We start from the raw sequence: 13,999 nt of genomic DNA, 5'->3' as shown, positions 1-13,999 counted from the left end.
AGCAGTGCAAGCTGCCCCTGTAGAGAAGGTGAAAATATGGTACAGAAATTCAAGTCGTTTAGAACGCAGAGAGTCTTCTGCCAATCCAGGTAAGGCTTCTGCCAAAACTAAGTATAGAGATGATGAAGATGATGACGACGCTGGGCCGTCAAGGATTCAGGAGGAGGAAGATGAGGATGCCGAAAGAGCAACAGTAACTACCCGAAGCCTAAACGAGCGCGACCTACGAGATGTGCGAAAAGATTTTGGTCGCTGTATAGGTGAGCAGCTTGTCACCTGGCTGCTCCGGTGCTGGGACTCTGGAGCCAATTGTGTGGAATTAGACGGCAGGGAAGCCAAGCGGCTGGGATCCCTTGCTCGAGACGCCGGCATTGACAAAGCAATTGCAGATGGAGCACGACCCACCAGCCTCTGGAGGCGTCTCCTCTCAGCTGTGAGGGAAAGGTATCCCTTCAAGGAAGATATTTTATGTCTACCAGGCAAGTGGACCACTATGGAGAAGGGAATCCAGTACCTGAGGGAATTAGCCGTACGGGAAGTGATTTATGAGGATCCAGACCTCAATCAAACATCCACAGATCCAGATGAAGTCAAGTGTACACGACCCATGTGGCGGAAGTTTGTACGGAGTGCACCATCATCATATGCCAGCTCATTGGCAATAATGGCCTGGAAAGAGGATGAGGAACCCACAGTGGGTGAAGCGGCTAAACAACTCCGGCAGTACGAAGAAAGTCTCTCCTCTTCCTTACAGGCCTGCGTCTCAGCTGTGGAGAAACTTTCTGAAAAGGTTCACCAACTTGAAGAGAATCTATTGTCCTCCCCACCTGAACCAACCAGTGCCCACCGACCAAAGGAGAACACTTGGGAGAAACTTTCTGAAAAGGTTCACCAACTTGAAGAGAGATTATTCTCCTTCGCACCTGTACAAAGCAGTGTCTCAGCTGTCAGGGGTAGGCGTTCACCCACACAAGGAAGACGATATGGTGGGTACTCACCCCGTGCCACCCTGTGGTTTTACTTACGAGACCATGGAGAGGACATGAGAAAGTGGGATGGAAAATCTACCGCGACCCTAGAGGCACGGGTACGTGAGTTGCAAAAGAAAACAATCAGGAAAAAGGGATTCTCCGAAAAGTTTGCTGCTCCAACTTCCAGCAGACAGTCCTTCAAACACAGAAACGAGGAAGATTCTGACCAGGATTAGGGGGGCCCTGCCTCCAGCCAGGGGGAGGAAAGGGACAATCGAGTTTATTGGACTGTGTGGATTCGATGGCCTGGCACATCACGCGCACAGAAGTATAAGGCTTTAGTAGACACCGGTGCACAATGTACTATAATGCCATCGAGCTATAAAGGACCAGAGCCCATCTATATTTGTGGAGTGACAGGGGGATCTCAGCAGTTGACTGTATTGGAGGCTGAAGTGAGTCTGACTGGGAATGAGTGGGAAAAGCACCGCATTGTGACTGGTCCGGATGCTCCATGTATCCTTGGCATAGACTATCTTAAAAGAGGATACTGCAAGGACCCAAAAGGGTTCCGGTGGGCTTTTGGTATTGCTGCCTTAGAGACAGAGGGCATTAAACAATTATCTACCTTGCCTGGTCTCTCAGAGGACCCCTCTGTTGTGGGGTTGCTGAGGGTCGAAGAACAGCAAGTGCCAATTGCTACCACAACTGTGCACCGGCGGCAATATCGCACCAACCGAGACTCCCTGATTCCCATCCATAAGCTAATTCGTCAATTGGAGAGCCAAGGAGTGATCAGCAAGACTCATTCACCTTTCAATAGTCCCATATGGCCAGTGCGAAAGTCTAATGGCGAGTGGAGACTAACAGTGGACTATCGCGGCTTGAACGAAGTCACGCCACCACTGAGTGCTGCAGTGCCGGACATGCTGGAACTTCAGTATGAACTTGAATCGAAGGCAGCCAAGTGGTACGCCACAATTGATATCGCTAATGCATTTTTCTCCATCCCTCTAGCAGCAGAGTGCAGGCCACAATTTGCCTTCACTTGGAGGGGAGTCCAATATACTTGGAATAGGCTGCCCCAGGGGTGGAAACACAGCCCTACCATTTGCCATGGGCTGATCCAGTCTGCACTAGAGCAGGGGGAAGCTCCTGAACACCTGCAGTACATCGATGACATTATTGTGTGGGGTGACACAGCAGAGGAAGTTTTCGAGAAAGGGAAGAAAATAGTCCAAATCCTTCTGAAAGCCGGTTTTGCCATAAAACAAAATAAAGTCAAAGGACCTGCACGGGAGATCCAGTTTTTAGGAATAAAATGGCAAGATGGACGTCGTCAAATCCCAATGGATGTGATCAACAAAATAACAGCTATGTCTCCACCAACTAACAAAAAAGAAACACAGACTTTCCTAGGTGTTGTGGGGTTTTGGAGAATGCACATCCCAAATTACAGTCTGATTGTAAACCCACTCTACCAAGTAACTCGCAAGAAGAATGAGTTTGAATGGGGCCCTGAACAACGACAAGCCTTTGAACAAATCAAGCAGGAAATAGTCCATGCAGTAGCCCTTGGGCCAGTTCGAACAGGACCAGATGTAAAGAATGTGCTCTACACTGCAGCCGGGGAGAACGGCCCCACCTGGAGCCTCTGGCAGAAAGAACCTGGGGAAACTCGAGGTCGGCCTCTGGGGTTTTGGAGTCGGGGATACAGAGGATCTGAGGCCCGCTATACTCCAACTGAAAAGGAGATATTGGCAGCATATGAAGGAGTTCGATCTGCTTCGGAGGTGGTCGGTACTGAAGCGCAGCTCCTCCTAGCACCCCGATTACCGGTACTAGGCTGGATGTTCAAGGGAAGGGTCCCCTCTACGCATCATGCAACTGATGCTACATGGAGCAAGTGGGTTGCACTGATTACTCAGCGGGCTCGAATAGGAAACCCCAGTCGCCCAGGAATATTGGAAGTGATCATGGACTGGCCAGAAGGCAAATACTTTGGGATATCATCAGAGGAGGAGGTGGGTCGTGCTGAAGAAGCCCCACTATACAACCAGTTGCCAGAGAATGAAAAGAAATATGCCCTGTTCACTGATGGGTCCTGTCGTATTGTGGGGAAGCATCGGAGATGGAAGGCTGCTGTATGGAGTCCTACGCGACGAGTTGCAGAAGCTGCTGAGGGAGAAGGTGAATCGAGTCAGTTTGCAGAAGTGAAAGCCATTCAGCTGGCTTTAGACATTGCTGAACGAGAAAAATGGCCAGTTCTCTATCTCTACACCGATTCATGGATGGTAGCAAATGCCCTGTGGGGATGGTTACAGCAATGGAAGCAAAACAACTGGCAGCGTAGGGGCAAACCTATCTGGGCTGCTGCATTGTGGCAAGATATTGCTGCTCGGGTAGAGAACCTGGCTGTGAAAGTACGCCACGTAGATGCTCATGTGCCCAAGAATCGGGCTACTGAAGAACATCAAAACAACCAGCAGGTGGATCAGGCTGCTAAGATTGAAGTAGCTCAGGTGGACCTGGATTGGCAGCATAAAGGTGAATTATTTATAGCCCGATGGGCCCATGACACCTCAGGCCATCAAGGTAGAGATGCAACATACAGATGGGCTCGTGATCGAGGGGTGGACTTGACCATGGACGCTATAGCACAGGTTATTCATGACTGTGAAACATGTGCTGCAATCAAGCAAGCCAAACGGTCAAAGCCTCTTTGGTATGGAGGACGATGGCTGAAATATAAATATGGAGAGGCCTGGCAGATTGATTACATCACACTCCCTCAAACTCGCAATGGCAAGCGCCACGTACTTACAATGGTGGAAGCAACCACCGGATGGCTGGAAACATATCCTGTGCCTCATGCTACCGCCCGGAACACCATCCTGGGCCTTGAAAAGCAAGTCCTATGGCGACATGGCACCCCAGAAAGAATAGAATCAGATAATGGGACTCACTTCCGAAACAACCTTATAGACACTTGGGCCAAAGAACATGGTATTGAATGGGTGTATCACATCCCCTATCATGCACCAGCCTCCGGGAAAGTTGAACGATACAATGGCCTGTTAAAGACTACCTTGAAAGCAATGGGCGCTGGGACGTTCAAAAACTGGGATACGCATTTGGCAAAGGCCACCTGGTTAGTCAATACTAGGGGATCTACCAACCGAGCTGGACCTGCCCAATCAAACCTGTTACGTACTGTAGATGGGGATAAAGTTCCTGTAGTGCATGTAAAAAATATGCTGGGTAAAACAGTCTGGGCTACTCCTGCCTCAGGAAAAGGCAAACCTATTCGTGGAATTGTTTTCGCTCAGGGACCTGGATATACTTGGTGGGTGATGCAAAAGAACGGAGAGGTCCGGTGTGTACCTCAAGGAGATTTAATACTGGGTGAGAATAGCCCATGAACTGAATTGCACCATGTTAAATAGTATATTATACTGTATGTTATCACTACCATGATTACTATAGGTGACTAATTAGAATGTATGGAAAAGAGTGTAACCTGAGCATGACATAAATGGTATGGAATAAGGGGTGGATAGATGTCCTGGTTTCAGTTAGCACAGAATTAATTTTCTTCCTAGTAGCTGGTGGAATGCTGTGTTTTGGCTTAGAATGAGAAGAATGCTGATAACACCCCGATGCTTTAATTGTTGCAGAGCAGTGCTTATACTAAGCCAAGGACATCTCAGCCTTTGCTCTGTCCTGCCAACGGGCAGGCTGGGGGGTGCAGTAAGAGCTGGGAGGGGACAGACCCAGGACAGGTGACCCAAACTAGCCAAAGGGGTATTCCATACCATCTGACGTCATGCTAAACAATATATAGGGGTGGCTAGCCGGGGGGAGGGGGCCGGACTGCTCGGGGTTAGGCTGGGCATCGGTCAGCGGGTGGTGAGCAATTGCATTGTGCATCACTTGTTTGTACATACTATTATTACTTTCGTATTATCCCCATTGTATCATCATTATTATTATTGTTATTATTATTTTTGTTATTTTTTTTTTTCCTGTCTTATTAAACTGTCTTTATCTCAACTCACGGGCTTCACTTTCCATTTCTCTCCCCCGTCCCAGAGAGGGAGGGGGGAGGGTGAGCGAACGGCTGCGTGGTGTTTAGCTGCCGGTCGGGTTAAACCACGACAAGCTCTCTCAGCCTTTCTTCACAGGAGAGGTGCTCCAGCCCTCTGAGCATCCTCAGAGCCCTCCTCTGGACCCTCTCTAACAGCCCCACATCCTCCTTGTGCTGGGGGCCCCACACCTGGATGCAGCACTCCAGTGGGGCCTCACAAGGGCAGAGCAGAGGGGCACAATCCCCTCCCTCCACCTGCTGCCCACTCTGTTGGTGCAGCTCAGGACGCAGTTGGCCTTCTGGGCTGCAAGTGTGCACTGCTGCCTCATGTCAAGTTTTTGATCCACCTGAACCCCCAGGTCCTTCTCTGCAGGGCTGCTCTCAAGTGCAGCACCTTGCACTTGGCCTTGTTGAACCTCATTATGTTCACGTGGGCCCACTTCTCAAGCTTGTCCAGCTCCCTCTGGATGCCTTCCCTTCCTCCTGTTGTATCAAGTACTCCACTCAGCTTGGTGTCATCTGCAAACTTGCTGAGGGTGCACTCCACTCGATCCCACTGCCTATACTAAGTTGATCAAGTTGAAAATAATGAATTGCCTGGTGCTTTCCTGGTGCTAGTACTGATGCCCCAGGAGAGCCATGTTTTACACCTCTGGAGGGTTTGCAATCAGTGCTACCTTGGTGCTAGACCTTAAAGAAAGGCAGAAACTGCCCCATTCCCAGGCTGGAATTTGTGTCCTTTGAAAAGGGCTGCCTGTGAAACCCGGAGCCTGCTCAAATGGAGCTGCTTTTCCAAACAACTGACAATTGTTAACAAGTGCCTGCCCAAATACCGCAGGAGAGAGTTGTGTCCATTCACTAAGAGCGAGTTCAACATCAGGGAAAAGCATTATAAACAGCAATGCATTATCCCTGCAACCATGAGCTCCAAGGATGGCCACGCTTTCAACGAATAAGCCAAGAAAGATGTTTAGTAAAACGGCAGTAGGCTTATGATCTCACGACAGCTTTCCTTTGGAAGTATCTTGTTAAAGCTTTGTTTTCTCCCCAAAAAGTGTTTCCTTAGCTTCAGGAAAATATTTTCCAAAGAATCAATCCTTATTGTCTAATGCAGCTAACTGGCAGGAATCCCAGACGCAGAACCAGTGATATCTGTAACGTTTTGCTTACTGAAAAGACGGGCTAAAATCCAACTGGGATTATTCTGTCTACTTTGGGGCTAAGCTACTGCAGGGAGAATGGACTAAACAGAAAAAAAATGACGGATAGATAGCTGCATTGAGAAACAGCAGAGCTTTCAAAAAGAGGTAAAAACGTCCAGTGGTGCCGCGAAGGCACGTCCCACCCCCCCGCCTGGCACATCAGCCAGAAGAGCCCTGAAAAGGGGCTCAGATGAGATGTGAGCAGAAAGAAGCCTGGACGTAGATCGTGTTGCCTCTGAATGGCCACTGGTCTGAGGACTGATTAAAGGAGATGTGAGACATGCACTCGATGTGGTGAGAGGGAGACTTCACCTAACAGAGCCGGGTATCTAAAAAACGTCACTAGCAGAAGCTGGCACACACAGATTTCTTGCCTGTGGAAGAAGGCATCAGGAATGAAGTTTGTTATGAAATGCATCCCAAGTATGTGGTCCAACCAGGAAGGAAAAGGAGAGGTGTTGAAACGAGGCATCCTACATATGGCTGCGGACTGTAAGGACCCAGATCAAAGTCAGCGCTGGCTCAAGATAAGGCACGATGTCTGCAATGGCTGTGCACAAACCGAGTTGTTCTGCAAAGCTTGGATGTTGTTGGGAAGCAAAATGCAGCCAACAGACAGAAGGGAAAACAATCCCTTCCATCTCTATTTTCCATCTCTTAGTGGAAAAGCTACATCATTGCAAAATGAAATAAAAACAATGATATTAGATAAAGAGACACTGAAGGAGCCTTTATAAGATTGCCTGTGATTTTGGCTGTGGGAAGAGTCTTGGGAAAGAATTTTCCTCAAGTCTGGAATAGGCTTGTGGACGATATTCAACTATTTGCAAGTTCCGAAAGCCAACCAGGCTAAAGAGTTTGAAAAGGAAGCTGCAACCTAATTTGTTCTCACATAGACTGTGGCTGCTGTTCTCTTCTTGTGAAATCCTGATTTTTTTTTCTGGTGTTAGGTAGTTGGGAAAAGGATTTTTGCTCTTTCATTCACATCAATGCACCCTGGGAAACAACTGCCAAGACTGAGGTGCTGATTCCACCAACATTAGATATCTTCTTGGGGAAGTGCTTTTGGCAACACCTATAATGCGACTTGACAACATCGGTTAGGTAACAAGCATGTAGAAGAATATATTTCTGATCTCCCCAAAACCTTTGGCATTACAGCAGAATAGAAAGAGAGTCATGTTATAGGGGCCCTGAGATAGGTAGCCCAGAGAGCAATCTGTACTTGTACAGAAATACCTTCTTAACATGCCTGATAGAATCATCAAGCCTGAAAAAAATTATTTGCCTGAAAAAAAAAATTATTTCTGATGGGCCTGGATGTTAGAACTGGTGTGTATATATATAGCTTGCAGTCTCGGAAAGCAGGTTTTTAAGATCCTGTAAATAGAAGAAGAAGTAATGGACCTGATGTAAGAGGCTGTGTGTGTGCCAGGATATAAAATTCCTGGCTGCATGGGTGTGGGTATATTGGCTCTTTCATCAAAAGACCCAGTGGAAAGGAGTTCACCACTACCATCTTATGAGCAACAACAGCAAAAAGCATTATCAAACCCCAAAGGACTGAAGATCCACAGAGTCAGACAGCCTCCGCCAGCATCCAGAATTGAACCAGAAGCCAAATAACCGAGGACATACTTGCAGATTTGCAACTTACTGTTCTAGTACAACCATGCTGATTACAACTAATTTTAGTTTTGGATACACAACTAAAAATGTTGTTGTCTGATGATATGATTAATGAAGCCCGTGGTTTCTGTGAAAGGACTTAATCAAGTAGTGTTTAAGCTTACAAGTGCTTCAAAAATATTTAAAACTGGTTGATTACGTACACTAAAACTCATTTACTCACTTTCTGCAAGACGCTCTGTGGTGTGCCTACCTCTAAGGTACAGATCAGTATGTGGCAGCATATTTGGAAACTTTATTTACATTTATATAAAAAGTTAAGGTAACATCAGCATTACTATGACTATTTTTGAGCATCATGCTCACCAATGCAAGACACTCTTGGTGTTTTCAGAAGTTCGCTTTTAAACCAAGGTGCCTGTGGTGGTTTCACTCAGCCGGGCAGCCAAGCTTCACCACAACCATTCTCACTCCCTCTCTTCAAAGGAAAAGGGAGAAAAAATACAGTAGATAAGGCTCAAAGGTTGAGATAAGGACAGGGAGATCACTCAACAATTATCATCACGAGCAAAACAGACTCAGCGCAGGGAAATTGATGTAATTTATTGCCTATTACTGACAAGCTAGAGCAATGAGAAGCTAAAAACAAACTAAAAGCACCTGGCTGCCTTGTATCTGTAGTAACACCCAATTTGAAGAAAAGCTTCAGATACTTTGTAAGAATTTGAATCATTCTGTAATGCACTTAATATACAAGAATGGCAAAACAAATGATCAGTTATTTTAGCACAAGTGGTGTATTGCAAACCTATAAATTGATCTGAACAGTTAAAAATGATTTTTTTTCCCTTTTTTTAAGAACAATGAAAAAAAGAAGATGCAGAAAAAAAATATAAAAAGAAAAGAGAAGGAAGGTACCTCAGATGTGTCTTTTTCTATGCGTTTCTGTTCTGAAATACACATATTTAAGTTGATTGCTTCTTGCCTTGGTACTTTTTTTTCTAATGAGTAATAATTTTAAAATATTTTGAATCAGACTTCAGTGATGGTTCTTGTTCCTGCACGTAACTGCTTTTGCACTGAGGAGGAGAGAGGATGCTTGGAGTATCCTGGAGGACAGCAAACAAAATGGCAGAAAGAAGGAACTGAGTGCGATTCAGGCCAATAAGATGCTTGTCTTCTGGCATTACATTTCCCCTTCAAACACAGCAAGCATACGGAACCCTTTACGTCTCCGTCTCTGCTACCCACAGCATCTCTGGATGAATGTCTCTCACCTGTCACCATCGCTTAGCTTGATCATTTTCCATGCCCCATGGGAGCTGGTGAGGGTTATTGATGGGTCATTCATCCATCGGAATTAGCTGCCAGCTCTCCCGGACATACTGATGGATGGATGGGAGATGCCACGTGAAAAATGACAGCTTTCTGCTTCTGCAACGAGAAAAGATGTCAGCTGGAGAAAATGGATGGTGATGGTAGGTGGGGGGAATAAGGACGCAAACACAGGCAAAAACATCTCAAGCTGTTCTTCCCTGATTTCTTTTTCTTCTTTTTCTTCTTTCCACCACCCCCGTATTTTGGTATGGTTTTGCACCAAAGCAGTCAACGGGAATTTTGCGTCTTCACTAGGGCATGGGCTGAATCTTTGTCTGCTTCTTGCTTCCCATCAGTTTCATTTCTGTTTCTTCCCTCTCAGCATTCCCGTGCGTTTGGCTGCTGATCCACAGTTCCGCGAGGAGAGGAAAGAAAACATCACTCCTTACTTTTGCCTGATGGGGTGTTCCAGCTGCCCCTCATCTTCCCAAGGCACAACACTGCTCATGTGAATCGACATTAAGGCATGGCCATGTATTTAAGTATATTCTCAGCAAGAGGATCAACTGCTCAACTTCATGTCATGGGAACTGGGGAGCAATGCTGGGTGCCCAGAGTGAATGACTGAGGTCCTGCCACTGCGTTCCACTGACCCCCTCTCTCTGGCTAAAGGAAGGGAGAAGTGTCACGGAGCCTGCCAAGAACATCCGTCTTGTCAGCAGCGTCCCCAGCACGTATCGTGCTGCGCCTGACTGGCACATGCTGTCACTGGCACGTCCAGCTTCATCTCGTGTCACAGGAGCCAGAGACAAGGAGGAGCTGGCAGCACTGTGAGCATGGGAAGCAAAGCAATTACTTGGCTTTTGGTGTTGAAAGTAGCCAGAGAAAAACAAGGTGCATGATCTTACAGTGCCCAAAGATGCTTGCAATGGAGGTTTTTAATAGCAAATTTAACCCAAGGCATGTATTTTATCAGATTGACCAAAATTAAAGTTTTCTTTGGGTTTCCAAATTTTCACTGACCACTTTTAAAAATAAGAATTTACAGAGAAAGCAAAGCTTATTTTCAACCCAAACCCATTACATTGTCCAGCCTGAGAAAGAGAGGCAAAATGAAAACTAGACAATGAAACCAACAGATACATTTAAGATTAATAACCTAATATATTATACTTACGTTATGAAAAAGCATAGGAAGAAATCAGAGGTCTAAAAAAATAATTGATAGATTACTGATGTTGATGAAGGTTGTACAGTCATCCATTCTTTAAATTAGCATTTAGTATATAGGAAGCAAACCTGGGTATTCTAGAAGGGAGAAATATTTTCTATTAAAGGGCTAGGATAAAATATAACTTCATAGGCATGAATAAATGTCCTGTTACATACACAAACTTGTATTTTTCATTAAATAAAATGCAGACATCTAGAGAGCATCTATGGAAGCAAGTGCCTGCCCATAATTGTACACTGGGAACCAAATTTCTGTCTCATGCATCGCTAGACTTTGCAGATAACCCCACTGGACCAACACACTGAATTTTCAACAGAGTGCATGAGAGCAGGGTTTTACCCAACGTCCTCAGCTAGGTTTTCAGTCTCCTTTCCCATTTCCTTTTTGCTCTCAAATTCAAGATGGATGTCAGGCTGGATGTTTGCCACCTCTCCCTTATCAGGGATCTGTTTTGACTATGTCTCTAAAACACTGCTGGAGGCATGAAAACCATCCTTTATGTCCAACACATTTATGGCAACATGCTGGGCCTAGCAAGGGACGGCAGTGACAGACGCTGTTCTGACACTCAGAAAGAGAAGCAGTTTTAATTGCCAATATGAGGAGTAAATGCAGAATGCAAGCACCTAAACATCACCCTGCAGATTAAAAATACATGTACATGCCCGTGTAGGATGTTACTATTCACAAGCAGTATGGTCAAAACCACTCCACTCTGAACAGAGCTAGCTTGCGGACTCTTTCGGTGGCGAACGGACTAAATCTGTTCGTATGGGCAATTCACATGTGTTCTGCATTATCTGTTTGGTTTTACCTGGAGGAGGTCCAAGCCTCTGTTAGGACTCGAACGCCTCCTCCATACCCACCCTGAGTGAGTGAGTAGACTGCAGGCTGGGGCTGGAGGTGAACAACTGCACTGAACGTCCCTGAGGCAGACGCAGTCGTGTCCCCTTCGAGCTCAAATGTTCCTTGCTGTGAGGGAAAGCGCATCAAAAGCAGTTCCTCTGATCAGACCAGACGTTTTCTTTCCGCCTCTGATACAGCAGTGCAATAGGGTTTTAGAAACCTCAGCCCCCTGCACAGCACAGCAGGCAAGACCTGCCCCTCAGTGAGGGTCCCTGCTTAATTTTAACATTTAACCACGTTTCTGTTCTGCAGAGGATAATCAATCCCTTTGCTCCACTCACAAGAACAGAGTGCAGGGAGCTCTGTTCCCCATCTCCTTTTGACATCCCCGCAAAACCCTGGGCACAGGTAACAAACAGTTCAGTCCTCCAACAGCTATTTGTGGGCTGTGTGGCTCACATCCCTTAACTCTCAGGGAAAGAAATGACACACCGACGGGTTTCTTTGCATTTGTGTTGCTCTTGGTGTTAAACAACTACACCATCCCCTTTTCACCTCAGGGGACACCTCCTCCCTCACTCAAAAACCTTCCGAAAATTTGTTTGCAGCAGGGAGAGCACACCCCCGTGATACCATGACAGAGCCGTGTGTGGCTGTGTCCCTGGAGATATTTCCTCCCGTGGGAGAGCAGGTGCTGATGACCTTGTGAAAAGCTTCGCTGAGGCTCCAACTGGAAAGCTCACCACAGGCCCGCTGCTTATCACGTAGGGAAGAGGAGCTCGTGCTGGAACAGACCCACAAAAGGGTTACTGGGAGGACTGGCGAGTGGTGAATATTATCAGACACGAGCAGACTAGAAACGTTCAGTTTGTTTAGTCTAGCAAAATGAAGACAGAGGGGATACGGCTGTTTATGCTTCCTTTCAAGCCAGTTAGAAACCATGGTGCTACTTAAGTTCAAAGAAAACATGAGCACAAGAAAAAATGGATGTAAACTGTCTTTCACGCGGCCCTTTTATCCTGGGCTGCACTGGGAGGAGTCCTGCCAGCGGATCAGGGGAGGTGATCCTTCCCCTTTGCTCAGCACCAGTGAGGCCACATCTGGAATGCTGGGACCAGTTCTGGGCTCCCCAGTACAAAAGGGACATGGACTTAATGGAGTGGGACCAGTGAAGGGCCATGAAGATGATGAAGGGACGGGAGCACCTCTCCCAGAGGGAAAGGCTGAGAGCAGGCACTGTTCACCCTTAGGGAAGAGAAGGCTTGAGGGGGATCTCAGTGTCTATAAATCCCAGAAGGGATTTAAGAGGACAGAGCCAGGCTGTTTTTGGTGCTGCCTAGTGCCAGGACAAACGGCCACGGGCACAAACTGGAAACAGGGGGATCCCTCTGGGCATCAGGCAGCACTTCTGTGCTGTGCACGTGGGTGACAGAGCTGGCACAGGCTGCCCAGAGAGGCTGTGGAGTCTCCTCCTTGGAGATCCGCAGAAGCTGCCTGGACGTGGTCCTGGGCGTCCTCCTTTAGGTGCTGGGCCAGATCAGCTCCAGAGGTCCCTGCCAACCTCAGGCAGTCTGTGATCCTGTGATCCTGTCCTGGAACCCACTCGGGCTGTAAGTGAGTTGACTTCTGGCCCCCAGAACAACGCACGACCGCTCACTCAGACCACAGCAATACATCTAATTAATTTTAAGACCGAGCTTGATTGTCTCAGGTGCCTGTGACAGCTGAGAACCTGTCCTGCTGACCTGAGCAGACACATGCCTCTGCACAGCCTTCCAACATCATGGTGATGAGAATAGTTTATAGGTAGAGGAAAGGGAAGGAAAAAGATTTGTACTGTTAAAAAAGCAAGATGGTAAAGTTCCAGAGGAAATATAAACTGATATTGCTACATGTTGTTAATATAAATACTAACTTCTGAAAAGAGATTGCTGTTAAGTTAGTAGAGATTTATATTTTTTCCTTCTTCCCCCCCTTTATATGTTTTGTAGGAATCAGATGCTTGTCCTAAGAAACAACAAACTACCACAGCTGGCTCCTAACATTATTTACAATTCAAATCAGTAGGCAGGCCCCGGCAAACCCAAGGGAAGGACAACCCTCCTATTATTCCCCCTGCCCCACAAGCTCTCACCCCTCTTCATCACTGGGACAAGGAATGCCTGGTATGCGAGCACCCCTCCAGCAGATCCCTGCCGTTCTGTTTGTGGCTGTGAATCCCGAATGGGGACTAAGGACACCAGTGAGCAGGGGTCCTGTGCACGGGCACTGCCCAGAGCATCACAACCATTGCCATGCACTCGCTCAGTGCAGATGTCTGTCTTACTACAGGTAGAAGAAACCCTGTCTGCAGTCTCAGCGTCCATTCAAATAGCAAGCAGATGCTGCTAGCAGGCTGTCTAACCCACAGCAACACTCAGGCTCTGTTTGCAGAGGCTCGGGGGGGGGCGAATCAGAAAGCTGTAAATATAAATGGCCCTGATGTGTGGCAACTGCCTGTCAGAAGAGGAGCGCAGCGTTACCATTAGCCCTTTGGCACTCGGTCGCAGTCCCCTTGCTGCTTTCAGAGAGAAGCTAAGCTTTGCTGGCTGCCCGCCTGCTGGGCTTGGGACTTGGGCTCTGCCCCTCCTGCAGCTCCTGGGAGGAGGAGGAGGGTGGGGAGGGAGGAGTGCATCCACCAAGCGTGCTTACTGAGCAAGCTGGGCTGGTAATG

Source organism: Netta rufina (assembly GCF_964035555.1).
Source record: "Netta rufina genome assembly, chromosome: 2".
NCBI classification, from domain to species: domain Eukaryota; kingdom Metazoa; phylum Chordata; class Aves; order Anseriformes; family Anatidae; genus Netta; species Netta rufina.
Note: the sequence above shows the minus strand (reverse complement) of the source record.